Source organism: Capricornis sumatraensis, chromosome 11 (genome assembly GCF_032405125.1).
Source record: "Capricornis sumatraensis isolate serow.1 chromosome 11, serow.2, whole genome shotgun sequence".
NCBI classification, from domain to species: domain Eukaryota; kingdom Metazoa; phylum Chordata; class Mammalia; order Artiodactyla; family Bovidae; genus Capricornis; species Capricornis sumatraensis.
In genome coordinates this window covers 93301735-93328526 of record NC_091079.1, presented here as the reverse complement: position 1 = coordinate 93328526, position 26792 = coordinate 93301735, and the positions used below count along the sequence as shown (strand labels likewise).

Here is a 26792-nt window from a genome sequence, read left to right as displayed (position 1 = left end):
GTCCTATCTGACTCTGTGACCCCATGGATTGCAGCCCACCAGGCTCCTCTGTCCATGGAATTTTCAAAAGAGATGGTTAAATAGGCAATCTCAGTAGGGCACTGTAAGTACAAAAACTATGAGAGACTCCTGTCAGTTAATGATTCTTAACCTCAGAACCAAGTAGGCACGCTTAGCAACAAAACCAAGCAACAAAAAACATGAAGACATGTCCCCAAACAATAACACAGTGGTGGTGTGGGCCCCACATCTTGCCCACTGAGCTCAGTCAGTTAGGACAGGTTCTCTGCACACATAAAAAAAGTCAACAAACAAGTTATGAACCTAGCTTGACAATGTAGGGACAAGAAAACTCCCCTGCTCAACCGGATAAAGGAACTGATGATAGAAGCATGACATCTACTCAAGAAAGCCAAAGAAGGTCTTCCCCTCCCCACTTCTGCTTGGATTATAAAGCTGCAGCACACTGAGTTTTAGGGCATGGTACCCTCTTGCCTGCCCATGTGTAAGCCTCATGAGCATCCTGTTCTAACAAACCACTTCTTATCTACCACTTTGCCTCTCACTGAATTCTTTTCTGTGCGGAGACATAAAGGACTGGAGCTCTTCAGAGTCCCCCAAAACGACACCCGTCAGTTTCATAGTAACTGCTTTCATTCAGTTCACACTTTATCATTTCCATAAAGATGTTTTTTAAATCTCTGAGTCATTTAGAAGCATGCTTTTAAATGTTCAATTTTTTTTTTCTTTTTCTTTTTTTTAGTCTAACTTGCTATATTGTCAAAAAATGGGTTCTGCCTGAAATGGTTGACTTAAAAAAATATTCACAACCTGAAAGTTGAGAGTTATATTTTAATTGGTGGGAATTTTTAGGACTTCAAGTCCAGGAGACAGCATCTCAAGTAACTCTGACAGAACAGCTCTGAGGAAGTGAGGGGAGCATCCAGGTTATATACAAGTTTTGCAACAAAGCGCAGGTAGCCTGAACATCGAAAGAGTATTGTTTCTTAAAAAAAAAAAACCCAGATATCCCAGGTTAAGGAAATTAGTACTTTTCTATGTATGGAAAGATACAAGGGTCTGGGCTCACTGAAATCATTTCTTTGATATGCACCTCACCTCTCTTGGGCCAGTTATCCTGTGTTTTTCACATTCCAAGTGTCCTTTCAGCTCGATGAGTGACTGAAGTCTGATGGCTGCTAGGTTGGAAGTATTCGCCTTCCTGAGTGCCCTTAGGGCTCACGAGCTTACTCTGGAGGACTGCAGTCACTGATATCTGTGACATCCTCTCTGTTGATATGGCAGGAAATATTCCATTTCTCAAAATCTTGCTTAATGCACTTAAGCTAAGTTTGTAGTCCACCAACAGGCATGTACAGTGCTTCATATATTTGTGATAAACATGTGCATTTCCCTTGGGACTGAATGAAATTACTTAGGTGGAGAGTTTAATATGATAGAAAGTGGAGCGAATCATTCTGCCCTTTCTACCACACAAATGTTTGCCATATAATAGAGAGCTCCTGACTTACAGGTATTACTAACAGCAATGTAGAACTGTTCACTGTCCTATTTATTTCTCCATGCTTTCACAGATGCCTTTTGCTCTTCTTGTACACCTGCCCTCACTTTTCAGAAAAAGCATGTTTTTTAATAGCGCTAGTGTGGAGCTGTCTCTTCAAAAATCAGCTAACTCACCAACTCCTATAGAAATACACTATGGTTTCCTGGTTTGGTTTTGATGCCTTGCCTACATGCTCCCCATGCTTGAGTGCTTAACTCACTAACCACAGTGATTCCCTCCTCTATTAGACTTTGAATGTCTGCGGACAGAGACATTTAAGCCGTTGCATTTCTTGGCCTAAGTATAATGACTCAAATATTGTAGGTGTTCCAAAACGCCTCAATTTATGAATGGATAAATGAGTCAGTGAGTTTGGTCTAAGCCCCCAAAGAAATCACATTAGCAGAATAATCAATTTTACAGCTTGGCTGTACCATGAGCAACATGACAGGATCACTTAAAATTAATTTTGTTACAAGAAGAAAAAACTTTGTATCAAGTTGATTGTAAGATTAATAAATCCTTTAATGAACAGAAATTTCCTATACCAAGAAAGTTCAATTAAACAGTAAGTGTATTAAAGACATTTCCTAGTATTGAACAAGAATCTGAGCAAAAAAAAAAAAAAAGAAGGAGCAATTTATGGCATTTTTTTTGTTCTCAGTTGGTAGTGGTAACAATCATGTACCCCTTAGCTTAAAATGAGGAAAAACACAACTGTATTCAGCATAGAAACATCATCAACATCTCTACTGTGGAAAGGCAATGTTTAGCTTGGATCAGTCATGCTGGTTCACTCAGTCAGTCAGGCAACCATCATCATTTGCATGTGAGTTTATACATTGCCTCCTATATCTGTAAACAAAGGATGCTGCTTCCATCAAGCCATCACATTACAGCCTCGCAGAGAGAGATCCCTCAGTGATCCCTGAGGGAGACTCAGGATGGAGGCAAAGAGGACTGCCCACTGCCAAGCCCAGCCAGCACTCACCACAGCCACACATCCACCCTGGCCCATGAGGCATCCCGGGGAAACTCAGGATGATAAAACATAGGATACTAGTCCCACATAGCGGAGGTGCATATCAAAGGAATGATATCAGCGAGACCAGACTCTTAGATTTTTCCATACACACAAAGAACTAAATTCTCTAACTTGAGATATCTGGCTTATTTTTCTTAGCAGTAATCTTTTGATGTTGCAACCATCTGGCTTTGTTGCAAACACTCCTATATATCCTGGCTCCCCAACTTCCTCTTCAAAACAGCTTCTCATCATCTGAGATGTTGTGTTTCAGGCTCAACGTCTCAGATTTGTCCACCAAGTAAAACACAGCTCTCAACATTTAGGTTGTATTTTTTTTATCCCCAGTCGAAAAAATAACATACTTAATGAGAATCTACGATGTATTACTCGCTATTGACCAGTCACCAGTCTGACTCTCACTAAGTGAACAAATCACACAAAACGTCTGCTTGTGCGGAGGTGAAAAATGAAGGATTTCCTGCCATATCAGTAAACAAGGATGTGACAGTCACCAGTGACTCCAGTCCTCCGAATGTGAATTTCTGAGCCCAGTGGGTGCCCAAGAAAAACCATACCTGCGATCAGGCTGCCACCACTGCCACTTGAGCAAGAAACTAAGGATGTGAAAAACCAAATTGCAGGATGCTGGCCCCAGACAGCTAAGATGCACATGAGAGGAAGGATTTCGTAGGCCCAGGCTCTTGCCTCTTCCCATACACAGAACAGTGTGAAATTCCTTAACTTGAGATATCTGATTTTCTTAATTAATAATAATCTTTTGATGTTCAGACTACCTGCCCCTTGTTCAAACTTCTATTTACCCTGACTCCTCCCCCCACCTCCTTAGAACAGTTCTCTCATGGTTACCTGAGATGCTGTCTCCTAGGCTTGAAGCCCTAAAATTCTCACCAAATAAAACATAACTCTCAAATTCTAGGTTGCGACTATTTCTTAAGTCAACAGAAGTTAAATTCATTATTGCATATTAACAAATCTGAAGCAAATATTTATGAGCATAAGGGTTTTCCCAACAAGGAAATCCTTCATGTGTCTGAACAACAGTCACTAGGGAGAAGGTGTAAGATTGTGGGTACATGATCTTAATCATTAGAGAGGAGTACTGAACAACGCTGAAAAGTATTCCACCAGGAGTCATTTTAACCTAGAAGAAATATGTCTAAGGAAAAGCCTTTTAACCACATTTCTATGCTCATGAAAGAACCTATGAGAAGTACTTCTGCTTCCCAGTTCCCAACCAGGTAATGTAAATGAGCAGGGCAGCCTTACTTTGGCCACCTGGTGTGAAGAGCCAAGTCACTGGAAAAGACTCTAATGCTAGGAAAGATTGAAGGCAAAAGAAGAGGGCAGCAAAGGATGAGATGGTGAGATAGCATCACTGACTCAATAGACATGAATCTGAGTAAACTCTGGGAGATAGAGAAGGACGGTGAAGCCTGGTGTGCTACAGTTCATGGGGTCACAAAGAGTTGGACATGAATTAGTTACTGAACAACAACAACAATGGCCTTTTCCAGGACAGACCCTTCCCCAATATCCTCTTTAGCTTATGAGTGAACTGAACTGAACTGAAGTACCTAGATAATGGTATCTGATACACATTTCCAGAGTCACTTTTTATTTCCTGGGATGCTAAAGCCCTCGGGAAATGAAAAATGTTAACTACCTGATGACCATGTGCACATAGCCATCAGGCCTTCTGAAGCCTAAGAATCAATGATGTTAACCCCTATGACACTTCCCTGCTACCTCACCGTGATCCAATCAGAGAACTGTGCCTGAACTGATTACATACCCCGTGACCATTGCACCCCCCACTTGAACTTGAAACCCATCCAGGAGCTCTGGGGTTGGGAGTGCTTGCCGCCCCGGACTCTTCGTTTGGTGTCCTGCAAGAAACCCTGCATTCCCTTCACCACAACCCAGCGTCGGCGGACTGACTTCACCGCAGGCAGGCCAACACACGGAAGTGTGGCTCACTAACGGTAATTTTTTTTTATTATTATTAGAAGAACTGATTTTAATGAAATATATTAAAATTATATTGCCCTTCAAAAAAAAAACATAAATATAATCAAAGGCCACCAATGAAAGTCTAGTGAACTATAGGACTCTCTGCCAAACTTATGACCAACTACGGCAAGATTTCCATTTCGTATAAAGACCACATCGTCTCAGGGGCATTACAAAGCACCAGATACCTCCTTCAAAACATCACCATACTAAACAATAAAACTTTGGAAAAGTACTTTGTATTTCATATATATATAATGCAAGAAAAATTATACGCTGTGAGCAAACTGTGGTTGAATAATATCACCCCACTGATAAAATAATCAATTAATTTTAAGGAAAAAAAATGTCTACCAAAAATTAACAACAGACATGCTTATCCTTAATTTTTCTTTATATCATGGCTGAAGGAGATGATTTTAAATGTAAAGAAAAAACATTGTTACTAAGTATCTTTTTAGCTAAAATGAATATGCAAAAATGTTGTATATTAATGCATATATATGGAATCTAGGAAAATGATACTGATGAACCTCTTTGCAGGGCAAGAACAGAAATGCGGATGTAGAGAATGAACTTACGAACACAGTGGGAGAAAGAGCGGGCGGGACAAGTTGATAGAGTAGCACTGAAATACATACATTACCATGTGTGACACAGACAGCCAGTAGGAAGCTTGCTGCACAAAACAAGGAGCTCAGCCAGGTGGTCTGTGATGACCCACAGAGATGGGATGGGGTGGGTGAGACAGAGAGGCTCAAGATGGGAATATATATAGACTTATGGCTGATTTGTGTCATTGTACGGCAAAAACCAACACCATATTGTAAAGCTTTTGTTACAGAGTCCAAGAATCCTGTGCTCACTGAATGACAGGCCAGTAAATCCAAGATGAGGTGGTGAGACAAGGGAAGAATTTTACTCGGGAGTTGGCTGACCAAGAGATGGCAGGCCAAAAGCAAAAGGGTGAAGTCACCCAGTCCTGTCTGACTACTTGCAGCCTTATGGACTTTAGCCCATCAGGCTCCTCTGTCCATGGGATTCTCCAGGCAAGAATACTGTAGTGGGTTGCCATTCCCTTCTCCAGGAGATGTTCCCCAAAAGAGGATCAAAACCCAGGTCTCCCTCATTGTAGGCAGATTCTTTACCACCTGAGTCAAGGAAATTCTCAAAAGGGAGGCTAGTGTCTCAAAAACCATCTTGTCAGTGTCTGAATGCCAGGTCCTTTTATGGATCAGAGATGGGGAGGTGAGGAAACAAAGTAAAAAGACCATTTAATTCCTGAAAATAATGCATCATGTGAAATGCTGGGGTGGATGAATCACAAGCAGGAATCAAATAATATCCCAGCAGGATCGCTGGGATAAATATCAACAACCCCAGATATGTAGATGATACCACCCTAGTGGTAGAAAGTGAAGGGGAACTAAAGAGTCTCTTGATGAAGGTGAAAGAGGAGAGTGAAAAGGCTGGCTTAAAACCCAATATTCAACAAACTAAGATCATGGGAGCCAGTCCCATCATTTCATGGCAAACAGATGGGGAGAAAATGGCAACAGTGACAGATTTTACTGTCTTCCATTCCAAAATCCCTGCAGACAGTGACTGCAGTCACAAAATTAAAAGATACTTGCTCCTTGAAAGAAAAGAATTGGACACGACTGAGCGACTTCACTTTCACTTTTCACTTTCATGCATTGGAGAAGGAAATGGCAACCCACTCCAGTGTTCTTGCAACTTATGGACTGTAGAATCCCAGGGACCGGGGAGCCTGGTGGGCTGCCGTCTATGGGGTCGTACAAAGTCGGACACAACTGAAGCGACTTAGCAGCAGTCACCATCTGCAGTGATTTTGGAGCCCAATAAAACCTGTCACTGTTTCCATTGTTTCCCCATCTATTTGCCATGAAGTGATGGGACCAGATGCCATGATATTGGAAGGACTGATGCTGACGCTCAAGCTCCAATACTTTGGCCACCTGATGCAAGTAGCCAACTCGCTGGAAAAGACCCTGATGCTAGGAAAGATTGAGGGCAAGAGGTGAAGCAGACAACAGAGGATGGGATAGTTGTTTGGTATTACTGACTCAACGGACATGGATTTGAGCAAACTCTGGAGATGGTGAACGACAGGGAAGCCTGGCATGTGACAGTCCCTGGGGTGGCTAAGATTTGGGGAGGACTGAGAGACTGAACTGGAGAAAGCAATGGCACCCCACTCCAGTACTCTTGCCTAGAAAATCCCATGGACGGAGGAGCCTGGTAGGCTGCAGTCCACGGGGTCGCGAAGAGTCGGACACAACTGAGCGACTTCACTTTCACTTTTCACTTTCATGCATTGGAGAAGGAAATGGCAACCCACTCCAGTATTCTTGCCTAGAGAATCCCAGGGATGGGGGAGCCTGGTGGGCTGCCGTCTATGGGGTTGCACAAAGTCAGACACGACTGAAGCGACTTAGCAGTAGCCGCAGCAGCAGAGAGACTGAACAACAATTTCTGCAACTGTCTCCTAGAATAGCAAGCCATAGGAAAGGGGATGTGTTAGTTTCACTTCTTTACAGTCATTTCATGGGTGGTGTGAAATGGAATATCTCCTGTCATACCAACAAACAAAGATGTCACATCTCTCTGTGGTTCTGGCCTCCCCAAATGTGAATTTCTGGGCCATGCCAGTAAGCAGCTGAGGAGGGACGCCATGCCCTCTGCCACACAAAGAATTCGAGAATGTCACCATCCTTCAAGGGTGGGCAGAGTCAGGTTATCTCCCTGAGGCAGGCCTTACGTATGCCTCTCATAACAAAAGCAGCAAGATAAGAATTAAAGTCACAGAAGCAAGCCCAATATAATCCAAAATTAACCTTTCTGGATTACATATTTATCCTGTAATTAAAAATAAATTTAAGGAAATAAGCAAAGATAACGAAGGGTAATTCAGTGTAGAAAACTGGAACAAAAAAACAAACGTGAAAATGAAAAAACAACCCGAAGACACTAAGAATTATGATTTTAAAATTATAGGTAAGTATCTTAATGATGATATTTTAGAATACATGTTTTTGCTGTAGCAAAGCATAAGAACTTAAAGATTAATCTAAATATTACTTGAACAACTGAAGTACATAAACTTTTCAGTTTAAATGAGGTTTTAAGGGACTGGATCAAAATAGTAAATAGGCACCTATTTCCCTCCTCTTATATACGCACTGAATGTACACAGGTATACCTGGAGCAATTCACTGAGAGAAATTCAGAAACCAGCTGACTGAATTCTTCACGTGGGGTAAATAAGAAAATCACACACCAAAATCCATAGGGAAAGCTGAGACATACTCTGACTATAAACTCCATACCTAGCATAGTGCCATACAATCTGGAGGCAACCCTCAACTCCCAGCTTCTCTCTGGGAGTAAAGGATTTGGAACACACCCCTGGGTCCCTACTTTTAAAGCTCCCCCCGAGAGATGGCCTCCCGGAACACCTAGCTTGAAAGCAGACAAGGCTTGTGTTCAGATGTGTGCTGTCTCTCAGCTGTGTCCAACTCTTTTGCAGCATCATGGATTGTAGCCCGCCAGGCACCTCTATCCAGAGAGTTTTCCAAGAAAGAATATTGGAGCAGGTTGCCACTTCCTACTCCAGAGGATCTTCCGGAGACCCAGGAAATGAATTCTTGCTCTTGAGTCTCCCATACTGGCAGGCAGATTCTTTACCACTGTGCCCCCTGGGAAGCCCCAACTCCTGCATTCAGGAGCCTCATGCTATTTTTGCAAAGAAGCAGTTCTTAAAAGGAACACCAGCGCTTGCAACATTTATTGTCACAAGGCTCGGCACAGAGAGAGCTGGCAAGCACTCCCATCTCCCAGGCTTTCCCTGGAAAGGATCTGACTGCAGCTTTACAAGCTGCTGCCTGAGGGTTCAGCTTTTAATGAGCATGCATCTTCACACTGTACTTCATGTGAGCCTCCTCAGAGACCAAGGCAGTTAGTGGGCACATTCCTGTCTTCTCCCTAAAGCTCCTTCCAACAATAAAGCCAAGCTGCCAATGTGTTAGGAAAATACCTCAGAGTATCGGATAAAAACTGCATACATCCAGGGTCCAATGTTTACAGCTGCCATTCAAGGAATAGGTCCCTAAATTCTGATAGCCAGTGGGGCTCAGAGAACTAAGTCAAAGAAGTAGTTAATGGGTTTGTGAGCACTTGCCACAACTATACCATAAAGATTCAGTGCAGAAGGAGCAGGCAATAATGCTCACCTCCCAGTTTCTGCCTGGAAGGACTGCGTGGTTAACTACATATGTGCCTAGCTGCTGCCTGAGAATCTGGCTTCTAATCAGCCTGTATCTAGGCGCTGATTGCAATCCTCCTCTTCAGGACACTGAAAGGTCTTGAGGTTCCTGGGACACCCTCAAGTACTGGCAGCCACGAAGAACAAAGACAGTGGTTTGGACAATTAAGAAAGGCTTGAGCAGTAGCTAAAAGCCTGAACTAGGTTTATTGACAAGGTTCATGTTCTACATAAGACCAGTCTGTAAAGATTGCAATAAATTATTGTTTTTGCCCTTGGGCAGAAACTAACACAGAGGGCTTCCTTGGTAAGAAACTGCCTGCCAATGCAGGAGACATGGGCTCAGTCCCTGTTCCAGGAAGATTCCACATGCCACGGAACAACGCAGCCTATGAGCCACCACCACTGAGCCAGCACTCCAGAGCCCACGGGACGCAGCCACTGGAAGCCGTGCACCTGGAGCCTGAGCCCCAGAGGAGAAGCCACCTCCGTGAGAAGCCCACAGACGGCAGTGAAAAGTAGCCTCTGCTTGCCACAACTGGAGAAAGTCCACGGGCAGCAATGAAAATCCAGTGCAGCCAAAAATAAATAAATATTAAAGAAAAATAGTAACAGAAATTCAAGAAAAATCAAGAAACAAAGGAATATATTTCAAACAAACGAACAAGAAAAATCTTCAGAGACCAATATTAATAAAATAGAGATGAGCAATTTACCAAATAGAGAGTTCAAATTAATGGTCATAAATATGCTCAACAAGGTAAGGACTTCAAATACTGAACATGAGAATTTCACTAGAGAGAAAAGTATAAACAGAAACTGTAGTGCTAAAGCACACCATTAAACTGAAAAATTCAATAGAGGCACAGCTAGAATAAGCAAAAGAAAAGATCAGAAAATTCAAAGAAAGTGCTATGGAATTCATCCAATTAAAGGGGGACAAGAAAACTGAATGAGAAAGAATAAAGACAGCTTAAGTGGTAAATGGGACACCATCAAGCAGAGCATATTTATATGTGTGACTACACACACACACACACACACACACACACACACACACTTATGTCAGAAAGCTAACACAAAGAAATAATGGCTGAAAAATACCTAACCTGGGAAAAGAAACAAGACATCTAAGTCCAGGAAGCCTAAATAATGTCAGGATAAAACTAAAGAGACCCACAACAAGATACATTATAATTAATGACATTATAATTAAATTGGCAAAAGTTAAAGAGAAAATTTTAAAAGCAACAACAACAACAACAAAAACTTGCTATGCAGAAAATAAAACCCTTAAGATCGTGAGCAGATTTCTCAGCAGAAACCTTGGCGGTTTAAAGGCAATGGATGATATATTAATACTGCTGGAAAAAAACAACAAAGACTCAACCAAGAGTACTCCACCCATGAAAGCTGCCATTCAGAAAGACAGAAGTAGTTTTCCAAAAAAAGAAAACACAAAAGCTGAGCATCACTGAACTGACCTTACAAAAACATTAAAGAGAGTTCTTCAAGCTGAAATTAAAAAATACTAATCAGTAATATAAAAACATATGAACATATAAAACTTGCTGGTAAAGGTAAGTATGCAAGTTACCTGAGAACACTATAATAATATAATGAAAGTGAAAATGAAAACGCTAGTCACTCAGTCGTGACCAACTCTTTGCGACCCCATGGACTGTAGCCTGCCAGGCTCCTCTGTTCATGGGATTTTCCAGGCAAGAATACTGGAGTGGGTTGCCATTTCCTTCTCCAGGGGATCTTCCCGACCCAGGGATCAAATTGCAGATGGATTCTATACCATCTGAGCCATGAGGAGGACACATTATAATGGTGGTGTGTAAATATAACACTGGTATGAAGATCCAAAGACAAAAGGACTAAGATAACTATAATAAAATTTGGTAATGGATAGACAGTACAAATACGACACCAAAAACATAAAATTTGAGGGGATGTGTAAAAATGTAGTGCTTTGTTCTGCATTTGAAGTTATCAGCTTAAAATAGACTGTTATTACTATAAGTTTTTTTTTTTTTTTTGGTAAGTATCATGGAAACCACAGGACAAAAAACTATTAGATACGTTAAAAAGTATAGAGAAAGAAATCAAGGCATGCCACTACAAAAAAAAAATAATAATCAAATTGCAAAGCAAGAGATAAAAAGCAGCAGAAAAGAATAAAGGAACTGCCAAAGAGCCATAAAACTAATAGTACGGATACAGTAAGTCCATGTATACTCTACATGTAAATAAACCAAATTCTCACATTAAAAGACATAGATTCATTGAATAAATTATAAAACAATTCCCACTACATGCTGCATACAGGAGACTCACTTCTGCTTTAAGGACACATTTAAGCTCGAAGTGAAGGAATGAGAAAGGATATTCCATCCAAAAGGAAAACAAAAAAGGCAGACATAGCTATAGTTATATCAGACAAAATATCTAAGCAAATAGCTGTAATAGACAAAGAATACGATACAATTATAAAGGGGTCAATTCATCAAGAGCATATAATCAAATATACATATGTATATACCCAACGTCAGACCAACTAAATATATACTGTAAACATTAACAAACCTATTTCTAACAGAAATAGACAGCTATACTATTATAGAATGGGACTTTAATACCCAACTTTCAACAGTAGCTCGATCATCCATACAGAAAACCAGTTAAAAAATTTGTCTTATCATACATGTTAGACAGATAGATCTAACAAACGTTCACAGGACAGTACATCCAACAGGAGCAGAATTCAATTCCTTTCAAGAATACGGAACATTCTGCAAGTTAAACCATGTGTTAGATCACAAAGAAGTCTTAATAAACTTAGGAAAACTGAAATAATATCAAATATGCTTTCCAACTACAATGTTACAAAACTAGAAATCAATAACAATAAAAAAACTGGAAAATTCACAAATATGCGAAGATTATATGCTACTGAACGACCAATGCCTAACAGAAGAAATTAAAAAAAAAATACCTTGAGACAAATGAACATGGTAATACAACATAGAAACTTATTGAATGCAGCATAATTCTATCTAAGAGGAAAGTCATAGTCATAAATGCCTACATTCAGGGAAAGGAGATCTCAATTAAACCACTATACTTTACATCTAAAAGAATCAGAAAAGGAAGAACACATGAGGCCCAACGTTAATAGATGAAACTAAAAAAGATAAGAATGGGAAAAATTTAAATAGTGACTAGAAAGGAAATAGAGAAGATCAATGAAAGTAACACTTATCTCCTTTTGGGGGTGGGGGGGCGGAGACAGGAGGAGATAAAAGGTGTGGTTCAAATTTTGCTCTTTAAGGTATCTTGAAATTATAGGTTCACTCTCCCTAAAATTTCAAAGAGCGTGGACATCTTCCAGGAACAGTGAGAAGAGCCCCCAGAAACTGCTTTCAGACCTGGGTCACCCACAGAGCCCCCACGCCCCCCCATGAAAATGGCTGAAAAGCGAAGGGAATGACAAGGACTTTGTGACTGTCCGCAGACCTAAGCTAAACCGAGAGAACTTTCCAGGTGTTTCTTGGGACTCCCTTCCAGACGAGCTACTCCTCAGAATCTTTACCTGTCTGTGCTTCCCTGAACTCCTGAAAGTCTCCAGTGTTGGTATCATCTAGCACCTGACGAGTCTCTCTGGCAGACCATAGACCTCGAGAGCATAAACCTCTATACCAGAGGCGGTTGGTCGACAGCTCTCCCGAGGTGTGATTGCCTTCTGCTGCCCAAGATCACTTATGGACCAGCCGTTTGTTGAACGTCTCAGCCCTTTTCATCTACAGCACCTGCACCTGTGGAACTCCGTGATGGATGTGTTTACCCTCCAGGGCCTTCTTTCTCACCGCTCCAAGTTGCAACATCTCAGCCTGGAAGGCATCCGGCTTTCAGATCCCGTTGCAGACAATCTTGCTCAGAACACAAATTTATGGCGACTACACCTTTCTGGGTGTTCTGGATTCTCTGAATCTGCCCTGAAGACTTTGCTGAGCAGCTGTTCCTGATTGGATGAGCTGAACCGCTCTTGGTGCTATGAGTTCACTGAAAAGGACGTACAGGTGGCTGTGGCCCAGGTGTCAGAGACCAGCACCCAGATGAATCTCAGTGGGCACCTAAAGAATCTGCAGAGATCAGATGTCTCTACCTTACTTGGAAGCTGTCCCAATCTTGTCCACCTAGACTTAAGCAATAACATCATGCTGAAAAATGACTGCTTTCCAGAATTTTACTAACTCAACTACCTCCAACACCTATCACTCAGTCAGTGTTATGACATAATACCTGAAACTTTACTTGAACTTGGAGAAACTCCCACACTAAAAACACTACGAGTCTTTGGAATCGTGCTGGACGGTACCCTTCAACTGTTAAAGGAAGCCCTCCCCCATCTAGTTAATTGCTCCCACTTCACCATCATCGCCAGGCCGATCATTGCCAACAAGGAGAACCAAGAGATACGGGCCATCAAATGCCGACTCTCACTACAAAAGCCCAGTTGTCTATGAAGCCTCTATTGCAAGATGGTGTCTCCTCTTTTCTTTGAACAGGGAGAGTAGGCAGGAAGCCCCATTGTGGAGAGCTCAGCTATTTATATTCTTGGTTTTCCATTGCCTTCCTTCTACAAGTATATTAGAGAACCACTGGAGAGAGAAAACTATGAAGTTTGTTTTTTAGAAATGACTATGAAAGCTTTTATCACTGCTATACCCTAAAGAGCCTAAGCTCTATGCTTTTTGAAATTCCATTGGTAGTTTTTATAAAATATTAATTATATTACCTATTGCACAATATATAACTGTAACTTATTTTATACACAGCAGCTTGCACCCCTCAGTCCTCTGACTCTACACTGTCCCATCCCTTCTTCCCTCTCCAATACTACGTTCTCTGTAACTGTGAAGCTGTTTCTATTTTCACTAGTTTTTTTTTTTTTTTTAGATTCACTAGTTTGTGGACTTTTTAGATTCCACATATAAATGGTATCATATTACATTTCTCTTTCTTTATCTGACTTATTCACTTAGTATAATGCCTTCCAAGTCTATTCATATTGCTGGAAGTGGCAAAATTCCCATTTTACTCTTTTTTATGACTGAATAGTACTTCACTGTATATATGTGTATATATATATATGTAGTACCGCTGCTGCTGCTGCTGCTGCTGCTGCTGCTAAGTCGCTTGGCGTGTCCGACTCCGTGTGACCCCACAGATGGCAGCCCACCAGGCTCCCCCTTCCCTGGGATTCTCCAGGAAAGAGCACGAGTGGGTTGCCATTTCCTTCTTCAATGCATGAAAGTGAACAGTGAAAAGTTGCTCAGTTGTGTCCAACTCTCTGCAATCCCATGGTCTGCAGCCTACAGGCTCCTCCGTCCATGGGATTTTCCAGGCAAGAGCACTGGAGTGGGTGCCACTGCCTTCACTGATACGGAGTACTGCTCAGTATATAGACATATGGCTTCCCTGGTGGCTCAGTGGTAAAGAATCTGCCTGCCAATGCAGGAGATGCAGGTTCTATCCCTGGATTGGGAAGAACCCCTGAAGAAGGAAATGGCAACCACTCCAGTATTCTTGCCTGGGAAATTCCATGAACAGAGGAGCCTGGCAGGCTACAGTCCACGGAGGGTCATAAAAAGAGTTGAACATGACTTAGCGACTAAACTATGTCTATACATGTATACACACATACACACACACACACACACACACACACATATATACATCTTTATCCATTCATCAGTTTGATATTTTTACTCATTCATCCATTCATGTTTTTCCATATATATATGTACACATATGGATATATGCCTGTTGATGGACACTAAGTTTGTTTTCATATCTTGGAAGTTGCAAATAATGCACCTTTTCAAATTAGTGTTTTTGTTTTTTTCAGATACATACTCAGGAGTGTAACTGCTCAGTAGCTGTACTTTTAGTTTTCTGAGAAACTTCCATCCTGTTTTATGCAGTGGCTGCATCAATTTACATTCCCACCAAGAGGGGACCAGGGTTCTCTTTCTCCACATTTCTGCCACCATTTGTTATTTGTGTCCTTTTGATGATATTCAGATATAAGGTAGTATTTCATTGTGATTTTGATTTGTATTTCCCTGATGATTAGTGATGTTGAGCATATTCCCAACTGTCTGTTGGCCACCTGCATTCCGTATTGGAAAAATGTCTGTTCAGGTCTTTTGCCCATTTTGAGTAGGGTTGTTTATTTATTTATTTTTTTAGTTGTATGAACTGTGTATATATTTTAGATATGAATGCCTATCAGTCATATCAAAAGCAAATGTTTTCTCCTGATTCAGTGTATTGTCTGAATTTTTTTTCCATCTTCAATATTAACATGGCTAAAGGAAAGTGCAGATATTTTTATAAATTTCTTAAAAATGTATGCTGATATGACACCTGTCACAATACAAGGTAACAAAATTGTTTAAAATGAGATTTAAGAAAACTAAACACTACTAGAGCCATCTCATGGGAAAAGCCCGAATGACTGCTTTGGTCACCCCAGTAATACAGCCACTATGGAAAACGTTACGGAGTCTTCTCATGAAATTAAATATAGAACCAAAATATGATCCAGCAATCTCACTTCTGGATCTATATCCAGAAGTAAATGAAAAGAAGTAAAGGAAATGAAACCATAATCTCAAAACGATATCTGCACCCTCATAGTCACTGCATTACTATTCACAACAGCCAAGGTGTAGACACAATCTAACTGCCATGAGTTTGAAAGAATAAAGAAAATGCGACATACAAAGTAGCATTTTATTCAGCTTTAAGAAGAAGGAATTCCTGCCATTTAGAAGCTGAATGTACCAGAAGACAATTATGTTAAGTGAAATAAGCTAGAGAAAAACAAATATTACATGGCATCACTTGTACGTAGAATCTCGAAAACAGAAATTCAGACTCAGAAACAGGATGCTGGTTGCCAAGGGAGAGGAGTAGAAGAAATTGGGAGAGGCTGGTGAAAGAGTATAAATTTGCAGTTATAAGATGAATAAGATCTTTTGTTCTCCTGCATGACCTTCTGACTATAACTGATAATACTGTATTATGTAACTGAAATTTGCTAACGGAGTAGAACTTGTATTCTGATAAAAAATGATAAATATCTAATGTGATAGGTGTGGTAATTACTCCAACTGCAGAAAAATTTTCACAACGTATGTCAAATCATCACATTGTATGTTTTAAAATATTATAATTTTATATATTTTATAATTTTATATGTCTTTTATAATTTTATATAGATAAATAAAGGTGAAAAAATGACATATTAGAAAATACACAATAGTTACGTAAGCCACAGGGTAATATATACAATATTTTAGATGTAGATAGAAAATAAGAAAGAAAACTTCGAAACAACTCCTGCTAAATCTTGAAATAAATAATAAAACAGATTTTTCTCTCTTAATCATGACAGACATAGAGCACACCGTTGTCGTTAGTAGTGTTTAAACATGAAAAAACTCTACTTATCGCTTTGTGTCTATTTTACTTTTGTTGCTAACATCTGTATCTTACATTTTCTAGCAAAAATTCTAGGCAAGATTTCTAGGTGAGCTGTCAAATGTTTAGATATTTACCTTGCCTTATCAAAATATGATTTTTGGACACTTCCAAAGATTGCAGTGGAAGAGGAGATAATTTAAGCCAAATGATACTTTATAATAAACTTAAGTATATTTCCCTTGAGCAGACATAGCAATACAGAGAATTTTACACCAACAGAAGAATCAAAGCCAAGCTCTCCTAAACTGTAGAGGGTGCAGGTCCACAGACACACACTGTTATTGAGTTGCCCACATGACTTCCTCTCAGGCGTGGTGAGCTCCCAGTCTGAGTGCTGGATGGACTCTCAAAATCATGGCTTGCGTCCCTTCTAAAGTAAAAGCAGTACTCTGAAACTGTAAATATAGAACAACTTAATCAGAGCCAACAGGCCGCAATAATAAAGGTTTGGATAGACACAGTTTAAAAGCTATGACTAGAAAATCTTCATCTTTAGCCTTCCTCATGTTAGCCAACAGACAGTAGTTAATCATTACACCCCTATAGCAGTGAAAAAAAAATGAGGGAAGAATGTTATTTGGTAACATATATTACCCAAGCATCTTTTCTTTTAAATGACCTTAGGTTGACCAGACAATCATTTGGTTGGATAATGATGGTACACTTAGATGTCTTTAACGTATCTAAAAGTAAATGCCCTGTGATCTTGTAAGCCAGAGTTAAATATATTTGCAAGAATGCTTCACTGGATCTTACATTCTCCAGAATGTGAGTTCTCAGTCCTTTCAATAAGCTATCATCTTCCTCCCAACCCCAAATTTTCAGGCTTAAAGAATGGTGTCCCAAAATGAAAGCTACAATTGTCAACCAGTTTCAGAATAGGAAGATAAATATATTCCCAAGGTTATATATGTTTGCTGAAGTCTAGATTTTTATTAGATGCCATCAAAATCATTCTCTGTGGCATGATTTTGGAAGGCAGAGATACTTCCACTTTACACAAGCTGTAGAAAAGCTAGAGGAAAAGACTCAAGAGAGTGTTGATGCACTAGGTAGGTAAAGGTCAACACCTGGTTCTCACCTCACCACATTCAAGGATCCATATGTAATTATGAGTAACAGCAGGCATGGCCTTCTTGAGACTGCTGCTGCTACTGCTGCTAAGTCACTTCAGTCGTGTCCGACTGTGCAACCCCATAGACCGCAGCCCACCAGTCTCTCTGTCCCTGGGATTCTCCAGGCAAGTACACTGGAGTGGGTTGCCATTTCCTTCTCCAACGCATGAAAGTGAAAAGTGAAAGTGAAGTCGCTCAGTCGTGTCCGACCCTCAGCGACCCCATGGACTGCAGCCCACCAGGCTCTTCCGTCCATGGGATTTTCCAGGCAAGAGTACTGGAGTGGGGTGCCATTGCCTTTTCTGGGCCTTCTTGAGACTAAAGGCATTTAATTCCTGTCATGTTTGTCTTTCTAATTTTATTTCTAGTCATCATGATCAACAGGAGAATCTGGATGGAGTTAGAATAAGATCATAGAACCTTAAAAAGCTGCATTTAGGGCAAGAATACTCAAATTTATTATGGAATGGCATTAGGTATTTGCTTTCTGCTGATGTAGGTAAGTTTGGTAAATTTTTTTTCTGCATTAATAGTTGGAAGAAGGCCCAAGGCTTTCCTGGACTCAGAACTGTTTAGTAAGCAGGGATTTTTGTGCTGCATGTTAAAATGTACGACAACATTGTTTCATTTGGGCAACTGCTCAAAAGAGATGAATAATGAGCTGCTTTCTAGGTAAGAGTTCTTGAGTTGCTGTTGAAGATACTCTAAAGCTCAGGTTGCTAAAATTTACTCTTAAAGCCATTCATTTGAGACAAATCTTAACCAAGTTGTTGTTATTCAGTTGCTAAGTCATATCTGACTGTGACCCCATGAACTGCAGTATGCTAGGCTTCCCTGTCCTTCACTATCTCCCCGAATTTGATCATACCCAGGTCCACTGAGTTGGTAATACTATCCACCATCTCATTCCCTATTGTACCCTTTTCCTCTTTGCCCTCAATCTCCCCAGCATCATGGTCTTTTCCAATGAGTCAGCTCTTCAGATCAGGAGGTCAAAGTATCGGAACTTCAGCTTCAGCATCCAATGAATATTTAGGGTTGATTTCCTGAATGATGTGCCTGGTGGCAAAAGTAAAGACTGATGCTATAAAGAACAATATTGCATAGGAACCTGGAATGTTAGGTCCATGAATCAAGGTAAACTGTACGTGGTCAAGCAGGAGATGGCAAGAGTGAACATAGACTTTTTAGGGACCAGTGAACTAAAATGGATGGGAATGGGTGAATTTAATTCAGATGACCATTATGTCTACTACTGTGGGCAAGAATCCCTTAGAAGAAATGAAGTAGCTCCTATAGTCAACAAAAGAGTCCAACATGCAATACTTGGGTGCAATCTCAAAAACGATAGAATGATCTCTGTTCATTTCCAAGGCAAACAATTCAACATCACCATAATCCAAGTCTATGTCCCAACCACTAATATTGAAGAAGCTGAAGTTGAACAGTTCTATGAAGACCTACATGACCTTCGAGAACTAACACCAAAAACAGATGTCCTTTTCACCACAGGAGATTAGAATGCAAAGGCAGAAAGTCAAGAGATACCTGGAATAACAGGCAAGTTTGGCCTTGGTGTACAAAATAAAGCATGTCAAAGGCTAACAAGAGTTTTGCCAAGAGAATGCACAGGTCAGAGCAAACACCCTCTTCCAAGAACACAAGAGATGACTCTACACATGGACATCACCAGGTGGTCAATACTGAAATCAGATTGATCAACCAAAAGGGAAGTACAAAAGCAAAAGACAGTTGTAATTTAGTATTTTAGAAAAGTAAATTAGTTATCAGATTTTATTATTATTCAAGGTAAAAATAAACTTTATTTTTTATTTACCTTGTGAAAAATCCTAGTAAAGAATCTCTAAAATTAATTTTATGATCTTTCCTATGCTCAAGGCAATCGATGATCACCACTCTAATCATAAATGTTTTTCTGGCCTGATGCTGGCTCTATCCTCTATCAAATCACATGTTCATAAATATAGGCTTCTAGCCAGAGTCACTTTTCTCATCTGTAGAGTTTTCCTCCTTATCTACTTCAAAAAAGTTTTGTAAATTGGGAAACAAAAGATAAGAAATCGCTATTATGTTGTGAATTTATAAAAAATATACTGTGTTACAGTATCTTAAATGTGTCCTGAACCTGAAAATAAACTCCTTATCAAAATCTAAGAGCAAGGTTCTAAAAACTACTTGGGGATGAGTAATTTAAGGCTAGATGATAAAAACAGGTCAAATTCCCCTTTCCTTTATAAGATTATAGTATTTTCATAACTATAATATTTTCATAATATAATACCGTAATTACTCTAATGGCATTTTTAGCTAACATGTATTGAGCAGCTTTTTTTTTAATGTACCAGGCACTCTTTTAAGTATTAATACTTTACATTCATTAACTTAACTGATCCTGACCATAGCCCTGTGCTACACACTCTAACACAGGAAAACCAAGACAAAGAAGAAGTTAAATAACCTGCCCAGAGTTACAGAGCTGGTAAAAGAGAGGCCTAGATTTTGAACAAAACAGTGCTGCTCAGAGTCTTGGCCCTTAACTACTCTGTTGTAACACCTCTTTTAATTTCATGGCTTTCATAGACATGAACAAAATCATGCGTCATAAAGATTTTGAAAACTCTGTGCTATTACTCAATTATCATCCTTTCTAGTCTCCAGAGATATTGTTTAGATATCTCCCTGACACCCAGGGATTTACGTTCCAAGGGCTATCAGTAAACCTCAGGCCCAACACATGTCCTCAGCTCTAGGGAAACATCTCTTATCTCCTTCCCATCCACACCAATACACTGGAATGTGAAGCTTAAGGCCCATACTGATTTAATTTTACTTTCCTTTTCTTCCTGAGACTTTAACACAAAATCGTTATTCTTTGTTTGCCGTATGTTTTACCTGATTTTCTTCTCTCAGTGCTGAGGTGTCCTTTTTTTTTTTTTTTTTTTTCCGCCAATCATGGCTAAGAGGTCTGGCTCTCAATACCCACACATGTTAGAATAGAAATTCTTCTGATTAAATATATTTATATATCTATATTCCCACCTCACAGTTTTACTATAAAAGGTCCACTCCACTAGAGAACCAATAACTATAAGAGCTATCCCCCATGATTAAGAATCTAAGGATGGTATAAGCTGATGACCTTAGCAGTTCCTAAAATTTCAGACTTCTGAATTTGGCAGTAGTATGGACGCTGTCTCTGGCGGGGCTAATAATCACCAGTTACGGTATTTTGACAGGTGAGCTAGTCTCTCCCAGGGAGAGCCTGTGTAAGCGCAAACAGAAAGGCCTTAATACTGGAACTGCCTCAGAGGAAGAGAGTATAGGTGAGATATTATGAGATTACCCTAGACAGATTATAAAAGGAATATAGAGGACCACATCTTCATGAGATGGAGAAAAGATTCTCCACAGATTCCACCAAAATAAGGGCAAAGATCCAACAAAGCTGGAAAGAATCATTCTTTTACCAGACAAGCAGATGTAGAATTTTTATTCATTTAATGTACTCTGAAGATGGCATCTTTTACCACTTTTATTTAATGGAGACCTCTTTTACATGGGAGAAAATCAGTCAGTTATGGTCAAAAAATAGGCTGACTACATTCAGGTTTTAATAAAACATTCTAGAGCTCACAGGAAAAACAAAATTCAATCAACTTCTAAGTATAAAAAAGTCCACAGAGTGACAATATAGTCACATAAAATTAATTTTGTAGCAGGTTAATCATCAAATAAAAGAACAACCAATGATCTGATACAATAATACAGGGTAAACCTTATTTAAAAGATGGCCTTTCCTGAGTATTTAAACCTCCTTGAAAATAAATTAATATTTTGAAATCCATGTGGTAGTATTTCCACTGTGTATGAAAAAATATGTAAGGATCCTGTGGTATGGATTGCATTATACCGCTATTCTCAATCTCCTCTGTTCTACTAGGTCACAACCTCTAAAGAAACATACGAAGTAAGGGATTTCAAAGTCAGATTACATTTTAAATGACCTTTGTAAACACTGTGTATAAAGCAATCTATTTCCATTTTTAGCTAAAACAGTGCTGACATTTGCTTTGCCAAGATTTTGACTAATCAGAGCTGGCTGTTCTCTAAGAGAATATATTTTAAATTTAATGATATGTTTTATTTTCCTCATGGGCATTATCCTGTTGGAAGGTATGATGGCACAAATCACACTTTATAACATGAATACATGTCCTGTGCAAGCCATGCGTGACAGAACACGTTACAGGGTGGTAAAATGACCTATTTCACTCAAGTATCTAGGTGAAGTCACCAGGCTTTATTTCCATATAACAGCGCCTTGATTTTTTAAAAAATGAAGCAATTATAAAGATATTTACATTTTGATTTGGAGATTATAAGAAAAATTTTTATATTTTAGTTTAATATTTTACATTCAGCTGACTTGTCAACTTGTACACCAAATGTTTTAATGAACCAGTTGTTGTATCTAGAAAATGGAATCCATCAAATAACCTGGTTATTTCCAGTTCAGTAATGTGCACCTTTATATTGCTTTTAAAACACCCCTAAGAAATAGACTAATAGAGTATATATAGTTTTGCCTATAGCCTCTGGGTTATAGGAAAGACTATGAGCAGACGGCTAATCTGATCACCTTTAAGTCTGATTGTCTAGCAATCTTACATCAATTCTCAAGATGGCTGAAAAGAAAATTTCAGTTTAGTGACATATTATCTTGTATAAAGACAATTTTATACAAACTCCACTGAGCAAGCACTATCCAGCCCATTCACTTTAAAAAATATTAGATGCTTATGGATATGTTTCATGGAATCATCATAGTATCTGTTATGGGAACCGGTAATGTGCCCTAGATTTAAAAAAAAAACCTGTTTATAAGCTAATGAGTGGAGGGAGAAATTCAAGTCTATTATTGTTTAAGGGAAATACACCAGGAGACAACTGCAACTGTTTTAATTAGAGTGATTGTCTCTCTCATCTAGTGGTTATTTAAATATAGCAAATGTAACTACCTGGACTTAAGTTCAAGACAAGAAATTTGTCAAGCATTGATCCTCAGAATTAAATTAATTCAAAAATTTTTCTATTGAATTTTGTTCATAAAATTGTCTCACTCTGAGTGTATTAGTTTTTATATGATTCTAAATATAATGAATACCCCTTTATTTAAATGATTACAGAATAAACCAGAGAATCAGAGAAAGCAGTTATTCTGAAGGCCATAAGGAACAATAATAATAACCAACTAATAATAATAATAGCCAACTACTGGACTTCCCTGGTGTCTCAGATGGTATACTCTGCCTGCAGTGCCGGAGATTCAGGTTCTATCCTTGGGTCAGGAAGATCCCCTGGAGAAGGAAATAGCAACCCACTCCAGTATTTTTGCCTGGAAAATCACACGGACAGAGGAGCCTGGCAGGCTACAGTCCATGGGGTCGTAAAGAGTCGGACACGACTGAGCAATTTCACTTTAATTAAGAATATTAAGAAGGCTTTCTTATCTCTTCTTCCTGTTCTCTGGAACTCTGAATTTAATTGGATATACCTTTACCTTTCTCTTTTGCCTTTTGCTTCTCTTCTTTTCTCAGCTATTTGTAAGGCCTCCTTAGTCAACTATCTTGCCTTTTTGCATTTCTTTTTCCTTGGGATGGTTTTGGTCACCACCTCCTGTACAATGTTATGAACCTCGGTCCATAGTTCTTTAGGCGCTCTGTCTATCAGATCTAACCCCTTGAATCTGTCACCTCCACTGTATAATCATCAGGGATTTGATTTAGGTCATACCTGAATGGCCCAGAGGTTTTCCCTACACTCTTCAATTCCAGTCTGATTTTGGCAATAAGGAGATCAAGATCTGAGCTACAGTTAGCAATAGGTTTTGTTTTTGCTGACTGTATAGAGCTTCTCCATCTTCAGCTGCAAAGAAAATAATCAATCTGATTTTGATGAAGACCATCTGGTGATGTCCATGTGTATAATTATCTCTTTTGCTGTTGGAAGAAGGTGTCTGCTATGACCACTGTGTTCTCTTGAAAAAACTCTCACTGATTCTGAAGCTGAAGCTCCAATACTTTGGCCACCTCATGAGATGAGCTGACTCATTAGAAAAGACCCTGATGCTGGGAAAGACTGAAGGCAGGAGAAGTGGGAGACAGAGGATGAAATGGTTGGATGTCTTCACCAACTCAATGGACATTGCATTTGTGTAAAGTCTGGGAGATAGTGAAGGACCGGGAAGCCTGGCGTGCTGCAGTCTGTGGGGTGGCAAAGAATCGGACATGACTGAGCAACTGACCAAACAAACAAAAGAAGAATACAGTTGTTAAACAGTTCCAAGAAACACAAAGGCATAATGGAGCAGTCAATAATATTCGTCATGATTATCTAAAGTCTTCACAACATGTTTAAAATATACTCAGAAATCAGCATTTACTACAGCAGCAAATTTTTAAATAATGTGTTAAAAATTTTGAGAAATAACATTGGAATATTTCAAGTAGAAATATTCAACAGATATATTTCCTACTATACAGCGTATGTAATCTTGCCATGTTAAGAATTTTACAGCTTTTTAAATCATGTAAATTATCATCATTATAACAAATGACAAGGTACCAAGGTGGTATGAAGAAGTGACAGCCATCAGGGAAACATATGATGCATGATCTGCCCTTGTGTAGCAGTGATTGTTCCTATGAATTCTTTACCACTGTTCACAGGAAAAGGCTAACAAGCCAGAGGTTCACACCTGCGGTTCCCAACAAGAATGTCTGCCTGTCAGTCCAGGAGAGGGCGCACAAAGGAGAGGGAAATTGACAAGAAAAAGTGGGAAATCCCTAGGGCAAATCTAGGTTGTGCAGTCCAGTGAAGGGGCAAGACCTGGGTTATGGATGCGGTGTGGGCTGGAGGATATTGGCTTTCCCTTCGCCTCACATTGCTCAGGGCAGATCACTCACTAACCGCTTCTGTGCCATTCCCGCTGCATGGAACACACTGCACAGCAGGGATGCCCATCTGTCCCCAAGCATCTCCTTCGCACAGCGATCAGGTTCTGAGGTTCCTGAACATGGCTGCACCCTGACTCCACCAAGGCAGCTTTGAAGAAACTGACGCTTGGGCCCCATGTCAGACCCACTAAATTAGACAAGAGCCAGCACGTTCAGGGTGGTATGGCCACAGACTCAGACCAACAAGATTAGAACTGAACAGTGGGCAGGGAGAGAGGCAACAAGATGGCATGCACACACACAATTCCAAAGACTGGGGGAGATAAACTGAGTCTGAGGATTCACTAGCTAATGCTCTTTGGAGATCACACCCACCTACAACACAATCTGTGTAAAAGAAAGACAATGAACAAAACCATCTACTCCATAAAATCAGAATTAATGGAACCCGAAGGGCAAATATTTTGAAGTATATTAAATATCATCAAACATATGAGAAGTTTAATATTTGTACAGGCATGAAAAGATATAACATGAATACAACTGGAGATAGTGGATGCACAACATATAATCGTGGAAAAAATAAACTCAACATATTGGTTGAGGAGCGTAATGACTCAGGTAGAAGAATGGGTTAGTGAATTAGTTATTGATTAACGGTCTAGTCAAGGCTATGGTTTTTCCTGTGGTCATGTATGGATGTGAGAGTTGGACTATGAAGAAGGCTGAGTGCCGAAGAATTGATGCATTTGAACTGTGGTGTTGGAGAAGACTCTTGAGAGTCCCTTGGACTGCAAGGAGATCCAACCAGTCCTTTCTGAAGGAGATGAACCCTGGGGTTTCTTTGGAAGGAATGATGCTAAAGCTGAAGCTCCAGTACTTTGGCCACCTCATGTGAAGAGTTGACTCATTGGAAAAGACTCTGATGCTGGGAGAGATTGGGGGCAGGAGGAGAAGGGGACGGCCCAGGATGAGATGGCTGGATGGCATCACGGACTTGATGGACGTGAGTCTGAGTGAACTCCGGGAGATGGTGATGGACAGGGAGGTGTGGCGTGCTGCGATTCATGGGGTTGCAAAGAGTTGGACACGACTGAGCGACTGAACTGAACTGAACTGAAGGAGTATCTCCAGAAAGCATCAGGAAAGAATAAATAGAAAATGTAAAGAAAAGTTTCAGAGATGAAGTAGACAGCTAGAGGCAAAAAAAAAGCCAAAACCTTCATCAAAGGCGTAAGTTCCCATAGGTGTCCCTTTTCCTTCTTACCTGGAGAGCTATCACTTCCAGGACCCCCTGGCTTAAGCCCTGATTTCCAGTGCTTCCAGTATTCCTACGGTGGGGCTCAGAAGATAATCTCTAATACGTATGCTCATCATAACATACACAGAAGGAATTGCCTAGTGTGGGAACTGGAAAAAATGAACTGAGATCTAGGCAGAAGTTGGTGAAAAGAATTTTGTTGCTGGGGCTGTGTTGGACATGTTTAAAAATAAACTTTTAATGTATTTCCCAATCACAATACTGTTAAAATTATTATGACCAATATCTAGGACTTAAAAGAGTATTTTCATGAAACTTAATTTGAAATTCTGCTCGTTATGATTTGGGGGAAATTTTGTATTTGATCTCCTTAAAAAAAAATGCCTACTACCAACACAAGGTTTTCAATTAGCTGAGTGGGACAGACAGAAATTCAGAGTGACTCAGGGATCCCTGGAACCAGAAACCCTCTTACCAGAGGCAAGGGTGGACACCAAACTGTAGAAGCAGATAAAACTACATGACACACAGAAGAGTCAAGGTTCAAAATGTCACTTAAAATGTGTGGCGTGGGGAAGGGTAGGCAGAAAATACTTATATCTGATGGGGACAGAGGCAGATTTATGGAAAAAGCCAAATTTGAAAGCCAGAGAGGCAAGAATGAAGATCTTAGGTACTGATCAGAAAGAAGGGACCGCCTAGAGCACGGACTGTTATTTGTCACTTGCCTTTAGGTCCAACAGAGGCCTAAAGAATGGGTAAACTGAAGCACAGCAAACATGCAAGGAAGAAGTGAAGACCGTTTAGATATTACAATTATGCTAACATCACATTCCCAGCCTTAAACAGACATTCATCTCCTAAACTTTAATGAGAACACCGACCCTTCCTGACTCCTGGGGTATCCTCATCACTCAAAATACTTATGTCACGCGGGACTTTTGCCTGAAACTGATTCAGGAATAGAAGCCA

The 26792-nt window shown here is 39.9% G+C and overlaps 1 protein-coding gene and 1 pseudogene across 1 annotated transcript in view; one reads left to right on the top strand and one right to left on the bottom strand.

The window, feature by feature from the left end:
• MMP16 (matrix metallopeptidase 16) overlaps positions 1–26792 on the bottom strand; it is a 368502-nt gene that overhangs the window by 257952 nt on the left and 83758 nt on the right. The gene's annotated exons all lie outside the window — the stretch shown is intronic.
• Positions 9244–13439, top strand: LOC138088704 (S-phase kinase-associated protein 2 pseudogene; annotated as a pseudogene).